Below are 23,393 nucleotides of genomic sequence, written 5' to 3' on the forward strand. Positions count from 1 at the left end.
ATAGGCATAAATTGTTTAGCAGGTAATGGAGATCTTATCATAAAGGCATACATGTAAGTAATTCAGTGATAAGGTATAGGCTATAGATCAACAAATTATATGGACATTTGTATCAATCTGAGGAAGCAGCAGAATATTTCTTGAAGTAGCTTTTGGCATAATAAACCAAGTTAAACCAAGAAGAATCAGTATCTGCTTGGCCTAATAATCCTATATCCTATTAGAATTTCTTAATTTCCTCCTTTGTCATAGGAGTTGAAGAGAACTTTGTTCTTAGAAATCATGTACCGGCTGTAGTTCTCATGGTATTCTTACTAAAAGTGAATAATCTATAAACAGATACTGCCTTACATCCCTAGAGAGGGATGTCTTTGGCCCAAACAAAATATGTTTCAGACCCGGCAAAATGCTAACACTTAATTAATAAATATTCAAACCTCAGCGTTCATGGAGCAAACCTGAAAATTCCAAGTCAAAACCAGTCATTTTCAGTTCTTAATGTATTTGCAGTATCATCAAATTACATCAAAATGTTGAATTGGATGTGCTTAGTGGTTTTATTCATTGTCATACACCATAAAACTTGACCTCACGACCTGAGAACCTCACAGGGCTTCTTCCACTAAGTCAGTGTATTTACCATGAGGTTTAGAACTTGGTATCCATTAACCTACCGTAGGTCTACACTCATTGACTTTGCATGCGCTACCCTGTGCAGCAATGTGTAGCATTTGTGCCCTGAGAGAGGCTTCGGGGTTTGTAGAACATGACAATGTTTGTGCCGTGGTGAATGAGTGAGTGAATGAATAAACATGCGCTAACCGAGTGGGGAACATCCTTCTCTTTCACTTGCAGTGCCAGGATGCCTCCTTTCTCCTTCCCTGCATCTGGGGATCGACACATGCAAATACAAAATATTTCAAAACTGAACTGTTCTTAGACAGCATTCTTGGTTTCACGCCTAAACATCATATCTGTACACACAAGTTTAAACACAAAAATATTAACTTTCAGTACCTAGTATTTTTAAAAATTGGTGTAGAGGTGGGCATACTCATTCTAGTGGCCCTGTCTCCAGGATCTCTGGGTTGGGATAACAAAACAGTCTCTCAACAGATGAGAACTGTCATGGGTGGGGATGCATGTGTGTAAGCTTGAATGATTGTACCGTCTTGTAAATGACAGCCTTCTGCGTCACACATGCATTGCCAAACCTCATGGGCACAAAGGTGAGTTGCTTGCTGCTTGTGTTCCTGGGCATCAAACAGGTCACCAAAGGACTGGAACCTGGGAGTGAGGAAATGGGTGAAGATTGGTTATATTAAGGATGGCTTCAGGGAAGAATGGAAGTGAAGTGGGAATTGACCTCTTACTGCTTTGACATCCAAGCATTGTGCTCAAACGCCAGCTCTGCTAATCTTCTTCTTGCCCAAATCAATATGCTTCCTGAACTGAGCGATGGCATCCAAAAGGTGTGTTGTGTTGGAAGCATAGTCGACAGATCTGAAAACGGAAAATATTTGTATGTTAAACACGTAACCCAACCGGTTTACTTGTGCACACAAGATTATAGCAAACTGTATATGTAGCACAAAGTCTGCATTACAGTTCATAATGATCCAAAATACCTTGTAGTTTATGAATCCATCATGTTGGTCACATGGGCTCTCAGCTCATGTACAAGTCTGTAGGCAGGCCTGTAGTACTAGGATCGCAAATAGTACTAATGACGTGTTGCACGGTTATTGAAAATACATACAATGCATCCCTCTAGTGAATGTAAGACTGGTAATTTACAAGACACAAGCCAGCAGAGCTGAATTGGACTTACTAGAGTCCCTTCTGTGTATCATGCTTAAGTTCACTGAAGAATGCAATCTTAAACTGGTGTCTCACAAACAGCAACAACCAAATGCACAAGTTGATGACACTGCATTCTTTGCTCCAAATTTATAGTCAATGACAATATGAACTGCACGGAGAAGCTTGGAAAGCACTTGGCAGATTCATTTATTAACATAGTGGTGGTTGTGAATACCATTGTCAGCGCCGTGTGTATAGGTGGCAGGGAAGTCAGGTGCAGGAGAGTCAAAATGGAGTGTAAATGGAGTCTTTTAATAAATGTCCACGGAACATGCTCCATAACACTAAAAGTACAGACATGAACAAACATGGGTACGAGGACCCATCGCGCACCAACACAAAAAAACAACACTGACAATAAAACAATCTCTGACAAAGACATGAGGGTAAACAGAGGGTTAAATACACAACAGGTAATGAATGGGATTGAAAACAGGTGTGTGGGAAGACAAGACAAAAGCAATGGAAAATTAAAAATGATCAATGATGGCTAGAAGACCGGTGACGTCGAACGCTGAGCACCGCCCGAACAAGGAGAGGCAACGACTTTGGTAGAAGTCGTGACAGTACCCCCTCCCCCCCTGACGCCGGCCTCGGGGACGACCCGGAGGGCGAGGTGCAGGGTGATCCGGATGGAGACGGTGGAATTCTGATAACATGGAAGGATCTAACACATCCTCCACCGGAACCCAGCATGTCTCCTCCGGCCCGTACCCCTCCCAGTCCATGAGGTACTGAAGGCCCCTCGCCCGACGTCTCGAATCCAAAATGGATTGAACAGAGTACACCGGGACCCCCTCGATGTCTAGAGGAGGTGGAGGAACATCACGCACTTCAGCCTCCTGGAGCGGGCCAGCCACCACCGGCCTGAGGAGAGACACATGGAACGAGGGGTACTTAGTGGGCAGTTGTAACCTATAACATACCTCGTTCACTCTCCTCAGGACTTTAAACGGCCCCACAAACCGCGGACCCAGCTTCCGGCAGAGCAGGCGGAGGGGCAAGTTTCAGGTCGAGAGCCAGACCCTGTCCCCTGGTGCGAACACCGGGGCCTCACTGCAGCGACGGTCTGCAGCAATTTTCTGGCGCGTTATGGCGCGCTGAAGGTGGACGTGGGCTGCCTCCCAGGTTTCCTCAGCGCGCCGAAACCAATTGTCCACCGCAGGAGCTTCGGTCTGGCTCTGATGCCAAGGAGCCAGAACCGGCTGATACCCCTTTTCAATGTGTATTAGGGTAAGGTTAGTGGAGGAGTGACTTAGCGAGTTCTGAGCCATCTCTGCCCAGGGCACGAACTTCGCCCACTCCCCCGGCCGATCCTGGCAATAAGACTGCAGAGACCTACCCACATCCTGTTTAACTCTCTCCACCTGCCCATTACTCTCGGGGTGAAAACCTGAGGTAAGACTAACCGAGATCCCCAGACGCTCCATGAACGCCTTCCAGACCCTTGATGTGAACCGGGGACCCCGATCAGACACTAGATCCTCAGGCACCCCATAGTGCCGAAAAACGTGTGTAAACAGGGCCTCTGCAGTTTGTAAGGCCGTAGGGAGACCGGGCAAAGGGAGGAAATGACAGGACTTCGAAAACCGATCCACAACGACCAGGATCGTGGTGTAACCCTGTGAAGGTGGGGAACGGGTAGAGGTTGTAGCTTACCTCTGGGCAGGTTTCTAGGAGCCTTGCACTGGGCGCACACCGAGCAGGAGGAAACATAAATCCTTACGTCCTTAGCTAAAGTGGGCCACCAGTACCTCCCATCAAGACAGCGCATCGTCCGACCTATCCCAGGATGACCAGAGGAAGGTGACGTGTGAGTCCAATAGATCAATCGGTTGCGGACAGCAGACGGAACGTACAGACGACCAGCTGGACACTCAGGGGGAGAGGGCTCTGCACGTGACGCCCACTCAATGTCCGTGTCCAGCTCCCACACTACTGGCACCACCAAACACGAAGCTGGGAGTATGGGAGTGGGATCCATGGACCGCTCCTCTGTGTCATACAGCCGAGACAATGCGACTGCCTTAACGTTCTGGGAGCCTGGTCTGTAAGAAAGAGTAAACACAAAACTAATGAAAAACATGGCCCACCTTGCCTGGCAATGATTCAGTCTCTTCGCCTGCCGGATGTACAGATTGCGGTGGTCAGTCCAGATGAGTAAAGGGTGTTTAGCCCCCCCAAGCCAATGCCTCCACACCTTCTACGACAGCTAACAGCTCTCGGTTCCCCACATCATAGTTTCGATCTGCCGGGCTGAGCTTCTTCGAAAAGAAAGCACAGGGGCGAAGCTTCAGTGGCATACCCGAAAGCTGAGAGAGCACTGCTCCTATCCCAGCTTCGGATGCGTCCACCTCCACTATGAATGGCAAAGAGGGATCCGGATGAGCCAACACAGGCACCGAGGTAAACAGAGTCTTCAGGTGTCCAAAAGCCCTGTTCGTATCAGCCGACCACTGCAAGCGCACCAGGCCCCCCTTTAGCAGTGAGGTAATGGGAGCAGCCACCTGACCAAACCTCCGGTAATTGGCAAACCCTAAAAAACGCTGCACCTCCTTTACCGTGGTTGGAGTCGGCCAATTATGCACGGCTGTAATGCGGTCGCTCTCCATCTCCAAGTGGAAATCCGATGCCCTAGGAAGGAGATGGATTGTTGGAAGAACAAGCATTTCTCAGCCTTGACATATAGATCATGCTCCAACAGGCAACCAAGCACCCTGCGCACCAGGGACACATGCTCGGCGCGTGTAGCGGAGTATATCATAATATCATCGATATACACCACTACACCCTGCCCGTGCAGGTCCCTGAAGATCTCATCTACAAATGATTGGAAAACTGATGGAGCATTCATCAACCCATATGGCATGACAAGGTACTCATAATGACCTGAGGTGGTGCTAAATGCCGTCTTCCACTCATCACCCTTCCGAATACGCACCAGATTGTACGCACTCCTGAGACCCAATTTTGTGAAAAAGCGTGCCCTTTGCATTAACTCAATAACTGTATTTATCAGAGGTATTTCACTGTGATTTTATTTAGACCTCGATAATCAATGCACGGGCGTAAACCGCCATTCTTTTTCACAAAAAATAAACTCGAAGAGACGGGTGAAATGGATGGCTGAATGAACCCCTGATGCAGGGATTCAGAGACATATGTCTCCATAGCCACCGTCTCCGCTTGCGACAGGGGATACACGTGACTCCTGGGATATGCAGCGTCTACCAGGAGATCTATCGCACAATCCCCCCGACGATGGGGTGGTAATTGAGTCAAATCGGCATAGTCGGGGGGAATGCGCATGGTGGAGACCTGGTCTGGACTTTCCACCGTAGTAGCACCAACGGAAACCCCTAAACACCTACCTGAGCACTCTCGCGACCACCCCGTGAGAGCCCTCTGTGGCCAAGAAACAGTGGGGTTATGACAAGCTAACCAGGGTAGGCCTAGCACCACCGAATACGCAGGAGAATCAATAGGGAAAAGACTAATCTTCTCCTTGTGACCCTCCTGCGTTATCATACACAAAGGTGCGGTTACCTCCCTGATAAACCCTGACCCTAATGGTCGACTATCTATCTAAGGCATGAATAGGGAAAGGCATATCCACAGAAACAATAGGGATCCCTAAACTATGAGCTAAACTTTTATTAATGAAATTCCCAGCCGCACCTGAATCTACTAGCGCCTTATACTGGGAATGCAGGGAAAATCAGGAAACGAGACCGAGACAAACAATGCAACAGAGGGCTCTGGATGAGAATGGTGCCTACTCACCTGGGGTGATGCCAGAGTGCCCTGCCTGCCTTCTCTATTCCCAGAGGAACCAACCCGGCACCGACCAGCAGTGTGCCCTCTGCGACCATGAATGGTGCTCGAGCGGGAACACCCTCCGGTCTCCCTGCACACCATCCCTCCCAATTCCATAGGTTCGGGAGAGAGGGTGCGGGAGGATGGAACAACCAGAAGTCGATCTAGACGTCCAGGAGTAGCCAGTATGTTGTCCAGCCTGATGGACATGTCCACCAGCTGGTCGAAGGTGAGGGTGGTGTCTCTACAGGCCAGCTCCTGACGGACGTCCTCGCATAGACTACAATGGTAATGGTTGATCAGGGCCCTGTCGCTCCATCCAGCGCCGGCAGCCAAGGTCCTAAACTCCAAAGCAAACTCCTGTGCACTCCTCGTCTCCTGCCTCAGATGATAGAGGCGCTTTGCCTTCGGGTGGATGGTCGAAAACTATCCGGAAATGGCGGGTGAACTCCTCAAAATGGTCCAACGCCGTATCCTCCTCTCTACACACAGCGCTGGCCCATTCCAGGGCTTTCCCGGTGAGGCATGAGACGAGGACGCAACCCTTCTCACGGTCAGATGGTACTGGGGAGACCGTGGCCAGATACAAGTTCAGCTTAAGGAGGAAACCCTGGCAGCCGGCAGTATCTCCGTTGTATCCCATGGGTAGGGATAAATGGATCTTCAGTTCCGGAGGGGAAAAAGCGTTCAAGGGAGATTCCGGTTGTGGTGCTGGAGAAACTCCCGGTCTCTCCCAGCAATCCATATTCTGGACAATGTGATCCATTACAGTGCTCAAACAGTCAATCGCCTCCGCTTGTTCCCGGACACGTTCCTCCACCTCCATGAGCGTAGTGTCCTCTCCTGCGGACTTCATATTTTTAGGGTCAGAGATTCTGTCAGCGCCGTGTGTATAGGTGGCAGGGTAGTCAGGTGCAGGAGAGTCAAAATGGAGAGTAAATGTCCACGGACATGGAACATGCTCCATAACACTAAAAGTACAGACATGAACAAACATGGGTACGAGGACCCGTTGCGCACCAACACAACAAATAAACAACACTGACAATAAAACAATCTCTGACAAAGACATGAGGGGAAACAGAGGGTTAAATACACAACAGGTAATGAATGGGATTGAAAACAGGTGTGTGGGAAGACAAGACAAAAGCAATGGAAAATGAATCAATGATGGCTAGAAGACCGGTGACGTCGAACGCTGAGCACCGCCCGAACAAGGAGAGGAACCATGGAAAACATACACAATATTTCTTCCATGACTCACTTGATGAGTTGTTTTAATGAGGAATTATTTGTGGGATTTGACCCTCCTAATCTCAGTGCATTAGGAGGTCTGCACTCTTAGAACACATTTTTCAGCCTGCATAAAAATCTAAGAACATAATCTTACTACACTGCCTACGATGCTCGTCGGGTGTGGCAGGGCTTGCAAACTATTACAGACTACAAACATAAGCACAGCCGTGATCTGCCCAGTGACACGAGCCTACCAGATGAGCTAAATATGCTCGCTTCAAGGCGCTGAAATATGCATGAGAGCATCAGCTGTTCCAGACGACTGTGTTCACGCTCTCCGCAGCCGATGTGAGTAAGACCTTTAATAAACAGGTCAACATTCACAAGGCCGCAGGGCCAGAAGGATTACCAGGATGTGTACTCTGGGCATGCACTGACCAACAAGTGTCTTCACTGACATTTTCAACCTCTCCCTGTCTGAGTCTGTAATGCCAACATGTTGTTTTAGGCAGACCACGATAGTCCCTGTGCCCAAGAACAGTCTGCAGCCATGCATTGCTTTGAAAGGCTGGTCATGACTCACATCAACACCATTATCCCAGACCCTCTCCAATTTGCATACGCCCCAATCACTATTGCACTCCACCCTGCCCTTTCCCACCTGGACAAAAGGAACACCTATGTGAGAATGCTGTTCATTGACTACAGCTCAGAGTTCAACAACATAGTGCCCTCAAAGCTCATCACTAAGCTAAGGACCCTGGGACTAAACACCTCCCTCTGCAACTGGATCCTGGACTTCCTGACAGGCCACCCCCAGGTGGTAAGGGTAGGTAACAACACATCTGCCACGCTGATCTTCAACACGGGGGCCCCTCAGGGGTGCGTGCTCAGTCCCCACCAGTACTCCCTGTTCACTCATGACTGCACAGCCAGGCATGACTTAAAACACCATCATTAAGTTTACCGATGACACAACAGTGGTAGGTATGATCACCAACAATGACGAGACTGACCTCCTCCCTATAGGCTGAGACATAACCGTGTGGTGCCAGGACAACAACCGCTCTCTCAACTTTATCAAGACAAAGGAGATGATTGTGGACTACAGGAAAAGGAGGACCAAGCACTACCCCATTCTCATCAACGGGGCTATAGTGGAGCAGGTTGAGAGCTTCAAGTTCCTTGGTGTCCACATCAACAACAAACTAACTAACATGGTCCAAGCACACCAAGACAGTAGTGAAGAGGACACGGAAAAACCTATTCCCCCTCAGGAGACTGAAAAGATTTGGCATGGGTCCTCAGGTCCTCAAAAGGTTCTACAGCTGCACCATTGAGAGCATGGTTGCATCACTGCCTGGTATGGCAACTGCGACCGCAAGGCACTTTAGAGGGTAGTGCATACAGCCAAGTACATCAAGACAAAGTCAACGGTGGTCCGACCAATCTGATTCCATGCTTCAAGACTGCTTCGATCACGTGGATTGGGATTTGTTCCGCATTGCGTCCAACAACAACATTGACGAATATGCTGACTCGGTGAGCGAGTTCATTAGAAAGTGCATCGGCGATGTCGTACCCACAGCAAATATTACAACATTCCCAAACCAGAAACCGTGGATTGATGGCAGCATTCACGTGGAACTGAAAGCGCGAACCACTGCTTTTAACCAGACACAAGAGGTATGTGGCAGTGTCTACAGTTAATCACAGATTACAAAAATAAAACCAGCCCCATGGCGAACCAGGATGTCTTGCTCCCAGACAGACTAAATAACTTCTTTGCTCGCTTTGAGGACAATACAGTGCCACTGACATGGCCCGCTACCAAAACCTGCGGACTCTCCTTCACTGTAGCCGACGTGAGTAAAACATTTAAATTTGTTAACCCTCGCAAGGCTGCAGGCCCAGACGGCATCCCCAGCCGCGTCCTGAGAGCATGCGCAGACCAGCTGGCTGGTGTCTTTACGGACATATTCAATCAATCCTTATCCCAGTCTGCTGTTCCCACCTGCTTCAAGAGGGCCATCATTGTTCCTGTTCCCAAGAAAGCTAAGGTAATTGAGCTAAATGCCCTCTCCTGTACTGCCTGTTCACTAACGACTGTGTGGCCATGCACGCCTCCAACTCACTTCCGTCATCATGAAGTGCTGAGAGACTAGTCAAGGACCATATCACCTCCACGCTACCTGACACCCCAGACAATTTGCTTATCGCCCCAATAGGTCCACAGACGAGGCAATCACAACCATACTGCACACTGCCCTAACCCATCTGGACAAGAGGAATACCTATTTGAGAATGCTGTTCATCGACTACAGCTCAGCATTTAACACCATAGTACCCTCAAAACTCGTCATCAAGCTCAAGACCATGGGTCTCAACCCTGCCCTGTGCAATTGGGCACTGGACTTCCTGACGGGCCGCCCCCAGGTGGTAAGGGTAGGTAACAACATCTCCACCCCGCTGATCCTCAACACTGGGGCCCCTTAACACTGGTGCGTTCTGAGCCCTCTCCTGTACTGCCTGTTCACCCACGACTGTGTGGCCATGCACACCTCCAACTCAATCATCAAGTTTGTCGACAACACTACAGTGGTAGGCTTGAGGAGGAGGTGAGGGCCCTCGGAGTGTGGTGCAGGAAAAATAACCTCACACTCAACGTCAACAAAACAAAGGAGATGATCGTGGACTTCAGGAAACAGCAGAGGGGCCACCCCCCCTATCCACATCGACGGGACAGTAGTGGAGAGTGTAGTAAGTTTTAAGTTCCTCGGCGTACACATCACGGACAAACTGAATTGGTCCTCCCACACAGACAGCATTGTGAAGAAGGCGCAGCAGCGCCTTACGCCCACAACCGTAAGGCTCACCAGACGGTAGTGAGGTCAGCACAACGCATCACCGGGGACAAACTACCTGCCCTCCAGGACACCTAGACCACCCGATGTCACAGGAAGGCCATAAAGATCATCAAGGACAACAACTACACCAAGCCATTGCATGGTCACCCCGCTATCATCCAGAAGGCGAGGTCAGTACAGGTGCATCAAAGCAGGGACCGAGAGACTGAAAAACAGCTTCTATCTCAAGGCCATCAGACAGTTAAAACCCCTTTAGGTATGCGGGACGCTAGCGTCCAATCTGGCCAACATCTAGTGAGATTGCAGAGCGCCAAATTCAAATACAGAAATGCTCAATATAAAATTTCAGAAAACAAAACATATTTTAGAAACATGTCAAACGATATATGGAATCAATCGTTAGGATGTCAACATAAAACATCAATAATGTTCCAATTCCTTTGTCTTCAGAAAAGGCACTGGAACGAGAGGTAACTCTGTTGGGAGCGCGCGTCATGAGACCAAGGCACTATGCCAGACCACTGTCTCAAACAGGTCTCATGAGCCCCTCCTTTATAGTATAATCTGCATTCAACTTTCAAAAGAGAGTTGACATCAAGTGAAAGCCCGAGGAAGTGCAACCTCATCCATATCTCAATGTGTACTCGGTAGGCAAAGCTTTGAAAAACTACAAACCTTAGATGTCCCACTTCCTGGTTGGATTTTTCTCAGGTTTTCGCCTACCATATGAGTTCTGTTATACACAGACGTCATTCAAACAGTTTCAGAAACGTCAGAGTGTTTTCTATCAAATACAAATAATAGTATGCATATATTAGCATCTGGGACAGAGGAGGCAGTTCACTCTGGTTACGTTATTCATCCAAAAGTGAAAATGCTACCACCTATCCTAAAATGGTTTTAAGGGAACACTAAAATAACACATCCTAGATCTGAATGAATGAAATATTCTTATATCACACAAAAATTATCAATGGAATCAAATTTATCAACCCATGATAGTCTGGATTTGGAGTCACACTCAAAATGAAAGTGGAAAACCACACTACAGGCTGATCCAACTTTAATGTAATGTCCTTAAAACAAGTCCAAATGAGGCTCAGTGGTGTGTGTGGCCTCCACGTGCCTGTATGACCTCCCTACAATGCCTGGGCATGCTCCTGATGAGGTGGCGGATGGTCTCAGGAGTGATCTCCTCCCAGACCTGGACTAAAGCATCCGCCAACTCCTGGACAGTCTGTGGTGGAACACATGGATGGAGCGAGACATGATGTCCCAGATGTGCTCAATTGGATTCAGGTGTGGGGAACGGGCGGGCCAGTCTATAGCATCAATGCCTTCCTCTTGCAGGAACTGCTGACACACTCCAGCCACATGAGGTCTAGCATTGTCTTGCATTAGGAGGAACCCAGGGCCAACCGCACCAGCATATGGTCTCACAAGGGGTCTGAGGATCTCATCTCGGTACCTAATGGCAGTCAGGCTACCTCTGGCGAGCACATGGCGGGCTGTGCGCCCTCCCAAAGAAATGCCACCCCACACCATGACTGAACCACCGCCAAACCGGTCATGCTGGAGGATTTTGCAGGCAGCAGAACGTTCTCCACAGTGTCTCCAGACTCTGTCACGTCTGTCACGTGCTCAGTGTGAACCTGCTTTCATCTGTGAAGAGCACAGCGCCAATCTTGGTGTTCTCTGGCAAATGCCAAACGTCCTGCAAGGTGTTGGGCTGTAAGCACAACCCCCACCTGTGGACGTCGGGCCACGTCGGGAGTCTGTTTCTGACCGTTTGAGCAGACACATGCACATTTGTAGCCTGCTGGAGGTCATTTTGCAGGGCAAGCACCTCACCATTGTTCCTGTAAACAGTCAAGGGATAAGGGTGGAGAAATGCAACCACACAGAGAGTCATGGCCACAGAACGACCATCCACTGGACCAAAAATAAAGTTTACAATGCTTTAAAATAAAAAAAATAAAATGATTATTCATGTAGGCGTGAACAAAATGTAAAAATATCTGGGAAAAACAAGCTCACACTTCAGTCTCTGCCTGGGCAAGATGAACAAGGCATCTGCGGACCACAATCAATAAGCACATGGACCTTAATGCCCCCCCCAGCAAAAACACAGAGAGAAACTCCTCCGACCCTTAAGTCACAGACTTATTTTAGTATTAATTGGAATGCCATCAGAGAATGGACTGTTTAAAGTAAGACCGTAATGGAGCCCAAGCCTCATCAAACAGTTTGGGGTTCCCACGTGAATTGAATTGAATTTTTTCTAGTTTCAGAGAGCACAACACATCCCTCACCCAATATTTATAAGATGGGGGAGCTGCCATCTTCCAGTTCTGTAGTATTAGCCGTCTAGCTAAAAGACTTGTATAAGCAACAGTGTCCGACTGGATTCTTGATAGTGGGGTACCCATGGGCAGAACTCCAAAAAAGGGCTGTAAGGGGAGACGGATCTATAACAGTGTCATATATATCAGAGAAACATTTAAATATTAATTCCCAGAAACCTGACAGTTTATGACAGCCCCAAAACATATGCAACAGTGTGGCTGGTTCCACCTTACATCTGACACAAGTAGGATCAAAATCAGAGAATATTCTTCCAAGTTTGGCCGCCGACCAGTGGATACGGTGAACATTTGTCTCTTTGTCGAGAGCAAAACTTTATTATTTTTCAATCAAGAATAATTGTTCTGAAAGCAAAAACGAGGCTTCAAAGTATTAAAAAAAAATTGCAATCAAATATTTTGATATAGAGCGCAAAACTTTATGCATTTTATCCCCCCCAAATAATTTGAAAACAAAAAATATATTTGAAAATATATTTGAAAACAAACTCAAAATTTAATTTCGCTATCAACCACCCTCCATTTTTGCCATTTTTTGAGTGTCAGTTCGGCTACAACCAGTACAGTTCAGCCTTTCTTTCCAACATGAAGGAAGTCATAGCGGGCACCTACAAAGGACTGTGTGATGATGGCAACTCAGGTAAAAGGAAGAACCACTGAACAGTTCACATGCAAATCACCTACCCATTCCCTCATCATCCTCTCCCTTCCCTCGTCCCCCCCACTCCCTCATAGGTAAAGTAATTACCTACCAAAAGTACAGAGAAATCCTAATGAGAGAGCTGCTGGAGGAGCACCACACCCCTTGGCGCCCGTCCACTGGGGGTCGTCCTGCTGCAGACAATCCCCTATGCCTCACTGCGCAGCATTTACCCTGCAAAGTCCCTCAAACTGCTGCTCAAGGTAGTTGCACACGGAGGCACTGCAACGTCTGCCCGTCTGGCACAAGGAGAAGGAAGCAGAGGAATGTGTTTTCTTGCTGTGTGTATGGTTTCTGAAAGTACAGAATAAAGAGGAATTAATAGTAATTAGAATACAATCAGGACAAAGCAATACAACAATATTACAAAGAAGTAACATAATAAACACTGCTATAAAAATAATATATTGCATTGACAAAATCACAGATTTCAGTTATAACAGTATGAAACAGTAACTGTTGAGCTCCATAAGGGAGCAGGGCAGAACAGAGCTATGCTAAATAGGCCAAATGAAATCAAACGATGGTCATATCTTTTTTATTTATTAAACTAGGCAAGTCATTTGAGAACAAATTTTTATTTACAATGATGGCCTACTGTGGCCAAATTCGGACAACGCTAGGTCAATTGTGCACCACCCTATTGGACTCCGGTTGTGATACAGCCTGGACTCGAACCAGGGTGTCTGTAGTGACACCTCTAGCACTGACATGCAGTGCCTTAGACCTCTCTGGGATATGTGGGAGGGTACCGTAACACCTCGCCAACAGCCGGTGAAAGTGCAGGGCGCCAAATTCAAAACAACAAAAATCTCATAATTTATATTTCTCAAAAATACAAGTATTTTACACAATTTTAAAGATAAAATTCACATTAATCCAGCCACAGTGTATGATTTCAAAAAAGGTTTACAGCGAAAGCGCCACAAACGATTATGTTAGGTCACCACCAACTGACAGAAAAACAGCAATTTTTCCAGCCAAAGAGAGGAGTCACAAAAAGCACAAATAGAGATAAAATTAATTGCTTACCTTTGATGATCTTCATCAGATGACACTCATACGACTTCATGTTACACAATATATGTATGTTTTGTTCGATAAAGTGCATATTTATATCAAAAAATCTCATTTTACATTGGCGAGTTACGTTCAGTAGTTCTAAAACATGTGGTGATTGTGCAGAAGGCCACATCGACTCAAAGAAATACTCATCATAAATGTTGATGAAAATACAAGTGTTATACATGGAATTAGAGATATACTTCTCCTTAATGCAACCGCTGTGTCAGATTTCCCCCAAAAAATTACATTAAAAGCAAACTATGCAATAATCTGAGTACAGTGTTCAGACAACAAAGCAGCCAAAAAGATAGCCACATTGTGTAGTCAACATTAGTCAGAAATAGCATTATAAATATTCACTTACCTTTGATGATCTTCATCAGAATGCACTCCCAGGAATCCCAGCAGACCTCGTGTAACCACGCCAGCACAGGACATCCACATCCGGCTTCATCACCTGCAGGATCATCTGAGACCAGCCATCCGGACAGCTGATAAAACGTTGGGTTTGTCCAACCAAATCAAATCTGTACAAACTGTCAGAAACGTCTCAGGAAAGCTCATCTGCGTGCTCATCATCTTCACCAGGGTCTTGCAGTTCTGCGTCGTAACCAACATCAGTGGGATAATGTTCACCACTGACACACTGGAGAAGTGTGCCCTTCATAGTTGAATCCCAGTTCCAACTATACTGGGCAGAGGGCAGACGTATGGCACCATGTGGGTGAGCGGTTTGCTGATGTTAACGTTGTGAACAGATTGCCCCATGGTGTAGGTGGATTAATGGTATGGGCAGGTATAAGCTACGGACGACATACACAATTGCATTTTATCAATGGAAATTTGAATGCACGTAGATACCTTGACAAGTTCGAGGCCCCATTGTCGTACCATTCATCTCCCGCCATCACCTCGGTTTTGCATGATAATGCACAGTCCCATGTCGCAAGGATCTGTACACAATTCCTGGAAGCTGAAAATGTCCCAGTTCTTCCAAGGCCTGCATACTCACCAGACCAGTCACCCATTGAGCGTGTTTGGGATGCTCTGGATTGTGTTTGTCACACCAGATAATGAATGGTTTTCTGATCCACAGCCTTACCTTTTTTTTGTTGGTATCTGTGACCAACAGATGCATATCTGTATTCCCAGTCATGTGAAATCTGTAGCTTAGGGCCTAATGAATTTATTTCAATTGACTGATTTCCTTATATGAACTAACTCAGTAGAATCTTTGAAATTGTTGCACGTTGTGTTTATATTTTTGTTCAGTGTAGTATCGGTACCAGAATCCGCTGTTGATCTCAGAAGCTATAATTGTATATGACATCTGCTCTGGTGGGCCAACGAGAGCACAGAAATTCTATTATAACTAATCATTTGATAGAGTCCATCCTCTCTGGGTGTTTTTTTTAAGGATACTGTAAGCTATGATGAATCTTCTCGCCGCACAATGGTTATTCCAAAGCCTGCAGTGTGGTGTGGTTAAGAAACGCTGGTTATTCTGTCAGAAATAAGACCTCCTTTTGACAATATCAACATTAGCTGGCTAGCTACATCAAAGGAAAATATTGGCAGATAACGTAAACATATTAATGATACTGTCAAGATGACTGGCTATTGCTGGCTATCAAGGTCCACTGATGGGTGAAACTTTACATTAGCTAGCTAATGCCGCGTTCACGTGCTATCATAGTTATAGTCAATTCCTAGTTCCGACTGGGAAGTTGCACTTGAATAACCCTCCAAGTCGTAATTACAATTGGTAAACTGCATAAAAAAAAGTGGCGCCTGAGCTGCCGAGTTGTGACTTTTCACCACTGACCTTTTATCTTTTCAACCAAAAGATGAGTTTGACAACTACAACCTTATAAAGATGGATAATGTAGCTAACGTTACGTTTCCCAGCAAGAAGACTAAGTCATTTTGCTCAAAGGGAAGGGGTAACTAAAAGAGTCACTGACAACAGCCAAAATGAAACAGGTGGGGTTTAATGAGGAGGAGTTCTGAAAGACCTAAAAGACACCCACTGTACATACACTTTTAATGATAGTCCATAACTCCCTTGTGCTTAACAGCCAATCAGAATCACTCGAGGGTGAAGGTCAGTGAATATGTAAATGAGCGGTCTTGCAGTTTGATGCATCCCTTCGTGCACGGTGTTAGATCTTATCAGGCTTCAGAGATACAAGCTAAAAGTAATAGTACTTCAGTCTCAGGTGTCAAGTTAATTCTACCGTGAGGTCTAGAGCAATACATGGTGTCAGAAGTGGCACAAGGTTAAACAAAAAAATGAGGAAAAGATCCCAGTGCTAGCTGTATGAGTGAGAACGTAGACTCCCAGGCAGGCTAAATAACTTTTTTGCCCGCTTTGAGGACAATACAGTGCCACTGACACGGCCTGCAATGAAAACATGCTCCTTCACTGCAGCCGAGGTGAGTAAGACATTTAAACGTGTTAACCCTCGCAAGGCTGCAGGCCCAGACGGCATCCCCAGCCGCGCCCTCAGAGCATGCGCAGACCAGCTGGCCAGTGTGTTTACGGACATATTCAATCAATCCCATACCAGCCTGCTGTTCCCACTTGCTTCAAGAGGGCCACCATTGTTCCTGTTCCCAAGAAAGCTAAGGTAACTGAGCTAAACGACTACCGCCCCGTAGCACTCACTTCCGTCATCATGAAGTGCTTTGAGAGACTAGTCAAGGACCATATCACCTCCACCCTACCCGACACCCTAGACCCACTCCAATTTGCTTACCGCCCAAATAGGTCCACAGACGATGCAATCTCAACCACACTGCCCTAACCCATCTGGACAAGAGGAATACCTATGTGAGAATGCTGTTCATCGACTACAGCACGGCATTCAACACCATAGTACCCTCCAAGCTCGTCATCAAACTCGAGACCCTGGGTCTCGACCCCGCCCTGTGCAACTGGGTACTGGACTTCCTGACGGGCCGCCCCCAGGTGGTGAGGGTAGGCAACAACATCTCCACCCCGCTGATCCTCAACACTGGGGTCCCTCAAGGGTGCGTTCTGAGCCCTCTCCTGTACTCCCTGTTCACCCACGACTGCGTGGCCACGCACGCCTCCAACTCAATCATCAAGTTTGCGGACGACACGACAGTGGTAGGCTTGATTACCAACAACGACGAGACGGCCTACAGAGGGGAGGTGAGGGCCCTCGGAGTGTGGCGTCAAGAAAATAACCTCACACTCAACGTCAACAAAACTAAGGAGATGATTGTGGACTTCAGGAAACAGCAGAGGGAACACCCCCCTATCCACATCGATGGAACAGTAGTGGAGAGGGTAGCAAGTTTTAAGTTCCTCGGCATACACATCACAGAAACTGAATTGGTCCACTCACACAGACAGCATCGTGAAGAAGGCGCAGCAGCGCCTCTTCAACCTCAGGAGGCTGAAGAAATTAGGTTTGTCACCAAAAGCACTCACAAACTTCTATAGATGCACAATCGAGAGCATCCTGGCAGGCTGTATCACCGCCTGGTACGGCAACTGCTCCACCCACAACCGTAAGGCTCTCCAGAGGGTAGTGAGGTCTGTACAACGCATCACCGGGGGCAAACTACCTGCCCTCCAGGACACCTACACCACCCGATGTTACAGGAAGGCCATAAAGATCATCAAGGACATCAACCACCCGAGCCACTGCCTGTTCACCCCACTATCATCCAGAAGGCGAGGTCAGTACAGGTGCATCAAAGCTGGGACCGAGAGACTGAAAAACAGCTTCTATCTCAAGGCCACCACTAACATTGAGTGGCTGCTGCCAACACACTGACTCAACTCCAACCACTTTAATAATGGGAATTGATGGGAAATTATGTAAATATATCACTAGCCACTTTAAACAATGCTACCTTATATAATGTTACTTACCCTACATTATTAATCTCATATGCATACGTATATACTGTACTCTATATCATCGACTGCATCCTTATGTAATACATGTATCACTAGCCACTTTAACTATGCCACTTTGTTTACATACTCACCTCATGTATATACTGTACCCGATACCATCTACTGTATCCTGCCTATGCTGCTCTGTACCATCACTCATTCATATATCCTTATGTACATATTCTTTATCCCCTTACACTGTGTATAAGACAGTAGTTTTGGTATTGTTAGTTAAATTACTTGTTGGTTATAACTGCATTGTCGGAACTAGAAGCACAAGCATTTCGCCACACTCGCATTAACATCTGCTAACCATGTGTATGTGACAAATAAAATTTGATTTGATTTGATTTTGATTTGACTTCACCAGTAGGCTAATAAGACGAGTAGCTAGTTAGCAGGCTAAAGTGAGTGAAACAACATACTTGATAGTTATCTATCGACCTTGGGATTAGCAGCAATGCAGTCATTTACACCACCATCTCTGTTGTTATTGACTGGAAAGACGCGCTGGAGATCACATATGCCGACCCGGAAAACAAGAAACTGGCCAGAGGTGATGAAAGCATTTGAAAACTACTGTGTACCACGTAGGAATACTGTGTTCCAGAGACATCAGTTTTGGGCACACAAGTTCAATGAAAAGGCAGGTATTGACAAGTTTATAACCGAACTGAGACCGAGAGCACTCAGCTGTGAGTTCAAAGACACTGAGGATCTAATGCTAAGGGACAAAATTGTGTTTTGCGTCACAGACAGTGAACTAAGTGAGAAACTACCCTCCATTTCAGATTTAACCCTAGCTAAGGCCATAGATGTTTGCCATGCAAAATAAGTTACATCAGCTCAGGCCAAAGCTTTGTCAGCTAGCAATAGCACAGAACAGTTTGTGTATGCTATGGGAAAAAAAGGTATGCCATGTTAAGTAATCACGAGCACAGTCAGAACAAAGGCAGGCCATGTGCTTAACCAGCAAGTAGCAGACAAAAACGTGTGGCAAATGTGGAAAAATACAAACCAAAGAGGAGTCCTGCATTCAATGTTGAGCTTTAAAAAAGTGGCAAGAGGAATAACTTTGCAGGAGTGTGTAGGTCAGGGACAGATGTCAAGGAAGTGGACATGTTCATAAGTGCAGTGACACAAGCATGCAAAAAAAGATGCTGGCTGGCACCCAACCTGCGTATAGGAGGACAGATGGTCAACTAAGTTAGACACAGGAGCTGAAGCCTATGTGCTTCCACAAGCAATATCAGACAAATTGCCCAAGCAATTCAAAGTGAAAGAGACAGACAGTGCCTCCACAGACTATGAGTACAAACATTAAACCAAAGGCATTGCAAGTGCAGCACAAACAAGCCCATCCACAATTCTATGTTACAGATGCATTTGACACACCACTACTAGGCAGAGGCCTGTGTGCAGCTTGACCTCATCAGAAAATTTGTGACAGTACATGCCATGCTCCAAGGAAGAGCTACTCAAGCGCTATGAATCTGTGTTTAAAGGTTTGCGTTTCCAGGCCAGCAACACATCCACATTGATCCAAAAGTCCCTCCTATTGTTCATGGCTGAAAGAAACATTAGAAATTCAAGAGCAGAAATTCTTCAATCCACAGGAAGAGATTGAAATACAAGCTGATACATCCAAAGATGGATCAAATCAAAGTTTATTTGTCACGTGCACCGAATACAACAGGTTACAGTGAAATGCTTACTTACAGGCTCTAACCTACTCTGCTCTGATGCAAGGTCAACAGCCTATAGCCCTTGCATCCAGAGCTTTGTCTGGGGCAGAACAAAACTATGGCCACATAGAAAAATAACTTCTGGCAATCGTGTTTGCACTGAAGAGGTTCCACCAGTATGTTTATGGTGTCCCGGTCAGAGTTCAATCTGACCACAAACTACGAGACTATAATCACCAAGCCTATTGGAAAGGTGCATGCTCATCTTCAAAGGATGCTGCTTCAAATACAGAAATATAACATTCACATCATCTACACCCCAGTTAAAGACATGTTGATAGCAGACACGCCAATCAAGGCTCTACCCCAGAATGCCACACAAAGTGTAACCTCAGTGTTGAGAAAGTAATTTACGCAGTCTCCGCACATCATCCACTGGAGGGCGTTGTTACGCAACATCTGGGAGCAGTCACAGATGCAGACTGAGATGCACAGAGATGGATGGCCAGACAAGAAGAAAAGTGCGCCACTGAAAGCGCAACCCTACTGGGACATCAGAGACTCTTTACATGGAAGATTGACTACTCATGGTAAACAAACGTATTATCATTACCAAAGACTTTAGAGATGAGATACAAGATGTGCAAGGCTCCACATTGCACATCAGGGCATTCAACGCTCCTTAGCGCATTCCAGAGCTCTCACCTGCAGGTGGTAATGGTAGGTAACAACACATCTGCCACGCTGATCCTCAACACGGGGCCCCTCAGCGGTGCGTGCTCAGTCCCCTCCAGTACTCTCTGTTCACTCACTACGGCCAGGCACGACTCAAACACCATCATTAAGTTTGCCGATGACACAACAGTGGTAGGCCTGATCACTGACAACGATGAGACAGCCTATAGGGAGGAGGTCAGAGACCTGGCCGTGTGATGCAAGGATAACAACCTCTCCCTCAACATGATCAAGACAAAGGAGATGATTGTGGACTACAGGAAAAGGGTACAGAGCACACCCCTGTTATATTCCCGAGCACACTGTTATATTCTGCAGTACTCCCCACCTCAGCTACTCATTGTCCTACACTCCAACCTACCTAAAGCAGCCCTTCAGCCAGTGACTCCCAAAATGTCCAGCATGGCTTTTTTTTGCAGCAGAAGACAAGCTATGACAAAACAACGTCACCACTTTGTTCCGGGAGGGGAAAAGTGTGCATGGAGATGGCAAAAGGATGGCAGCCAGCAACAGTGTTGAGAATCAGAGATGAACCGAGATCCTATGATATCACACCTGCAGGAGCTCGCTACCGCAGAAACAGAAAGCATCTCAGACCTGACAGAACAGCCAGGTACAGGGACAAAAAAAAAAGAGGTCACAATCACTGATTCTGAAGAGACGACACAAATGAACACTGATGGAACATGACAAATGACAAAGCACCAGTACCCTCTTTCGTAGAGACTCACACCAGTCAGTATACCAGAGCAGGCAGTGTTTGAGTGAGTCAAAAGTAAAGCCTGGTATTGTAAGTGAAACTAGAGCACTACAGCAGTTTTAACAAGACTATACTTTTTTGTTGTTGACATGAATATTGTTAAAAATTTGTTTAATTGTAAGCTGAGAGAGCGATGTAGTATATGGAGCTATATACCTTTAATGATAGTCCATAACTCTGTTGTGTTTAACAGTCAATCAGTGTCACTCAAGGTTGAAGGTCAAGGGGATATGTAAATGAGCGGTGTTGCAGTTTGATGTGTACACAATGTCAGTTCTTACCATGCTTAGGATATAATGCTAAAACTAATAGTACTTCAGTCTCCATTGTCAAGTTAATTATACCGTGAGGTCTAGAACATGACACCCACCATGTGCTCCCACTAAATCTCCCCAAGAAGAGAAAAACAAAAGAAAAACCCACACCAAACTTAAAGACAGGAAGCAAACCAGAAAGTTGAGCAACACTAAAACAGGGAAGATCAGACAAAGGAATGAGAGAGACAAATAAATAGGGCGAGCCAAATAAAGGTTTTGACCCTCCACATCTCAGACACTCTTAAATAGCACCTGGGCCAGCACAGGTGAAACACCTTCCCACTAACGAGATGGTAACCAATTGGTGTGCCATACGTGCTCGTGTGTTATACGGTGCCAACCTCAAAACATACTGTAAATGGAAAACCAAAACCTGTAACACTAGTTTGACCATATTTTCAATGTTAGTTTACTTTATTATTAGCAACGTTACCTAGCTTATCAAGCTAGATAAAATGTTATTGGTTGAAGAATTGTTCCAACTTCAAAAGCATTTGAACACTGTCATGTTCGACTTAGCGCTTCCCAGTTTCCCATTTCCCATGTGCACTTGAAGCCAGCATTACTAAGAATCCAACTTTAGCTAATTAGTGATAATGTGATAAAAAGCTTGTTAGCTAGCTAATGTGAGCCAACTAGCCACCTGTTTTGTTTAAAAATAACAATATATCGCCTTGAACTTTAGACTTTTTTAGGTGTATGGTTCTCTTCCTATTATATTAATAAGTGATCTTATCGGCCAGACATCATCTCAGACAAAGCATTTTAGTTACAATGCCTTCTGAAAGTATTCATACCGATTGACTTGAATTTAAAAAAAAAAAAATTCTCACTCATCTACAATGACAAAGTCAAAACATGTGTTTACACATTTTTTCTAATTTATTGAAAATTAAATGCAGTAGTATCTACTTTACATAAGTATTCACACACCTGAGACAATACTTTGTAGAAGTACCTTTGGCAGCAATCACAGCTGTGAGTCTTTCTGGCCATGTTGGCCATGTTCTGTTATAATCTCCACCCGGCACAGCCAGAAGAGGACTGGCCACCCCTCATAGCCTGGTTCCTCTCTAGGTTTCTTCCTAGGTTCCGGCCTTTCTACAGAGTTTTTCCTAGCCACCATGCTTCTTCACCTGCATTGCTTGCTGTTTGGGGTTTTAGGCTGGGTTTCTGTACAGCACTTTGTGATCAGCTGATGTAAGAAGGGCTTTATAAATACATTTGATTGATTGATTGATTCTGGGTAAGTCTCTAACAGCTTTCCACACCTGGATTGTACAACATTTGCCCATTTTTATTATTTTCAAAATACTTCAAGCTCTTTCAAATTGGTTCAGGTCTTGCCATAGATTCCCATGTAGATTTAAGTCAAAACATTAACCTTGGCCACACAAAAGGATTCACGGTCTTCTTGGTAAACAACTCCAGTGTAGATTTGGCCTTGTGTTTTAGGTTATTGTCCTGCTGAAAGGTGAATTCATCTGGTGGAAAGCAAACTGAAGCAGGATTTTGCCTGTGCTTAGCTCCATTCTGTTTATTTTTTATCATGAATAACTTCCCAGTCCTTAACGATTACAAGCATACCCATAACATGATGTAGCCACCGCTATGCTTGAAAATATAGAGAGTGGTACTCAGTAATGTGTTGTATTGGATTTGCCCCAAACATAACACTTTGTATTCTGGACAAAATGTTAATTGCTTTGCCACATTTACTACAGTATTACTTCACTGCCTTGTTGCAAACAGGATGCATGTTTTGGACTATTTTTATTCTGTACGGACCTCTTTCCTTTCCCTCTGTCAATTAGGGACATTTTATGGAGTAACTACAATGTTGTTGATTCATCCTCAGTTTTCTCCTATCACAGGCATTAAACTTTGTGGCTGTTTTAAAGTCACCAATGGCCTCATGGTGAAATCCCTGAGCGGTTTCCTTCATCTCTGGCAACTGAGTTAGGAAGGACACCTGTATCTTTCTAGTGACTGGGTATAATGATACACCATCCAAATTGTTAATAATAACTTCACCATGCTCAAAGGGGTATT

General features: G+C 45.8%; 1 long non-coding RNA gene across 1 annotated transcript; it reads right to left on the reverse strand.

The window, feature by feature from the left end:
* Positions 1-593: 593 nt before the first annotated feature.
* On the reverse strand, positions 594-21,611 carry LOC118938769. The gene is made up of 4 exons (XR_005036026.1): positions 21,306-21,611; positions 12,898-13,139; positions 1,374-1,503; positions 594-1,287 (listed from the first exon to the last, which is right to left on the reverse strand). It is a non-coding gene; the product is annotated as an uncharacterized LOC118938769 (long non-coding RNA).
* Between the last annotated feature and the right edge of the window lie 1,782 nt (positions 21,612-23,393).

Source organism: Oncorhynchus mykiss, chromosome 14, assembly GCF_013265735.2.
Source record: "Oncorhynchus mykiss isolate Arlee chromosome 14, USDA_OmykA_1.1, whole genome shotgun sequence".
In the NCBI taxonomy this organism is placed as follows: domain Eukaryota; kingdom Metazoa; phylum Chordata; class Actinopteri; order Salmoniformes; family Salmonidae; genus Oncorhynchus; species Oncorhynchus mykiss.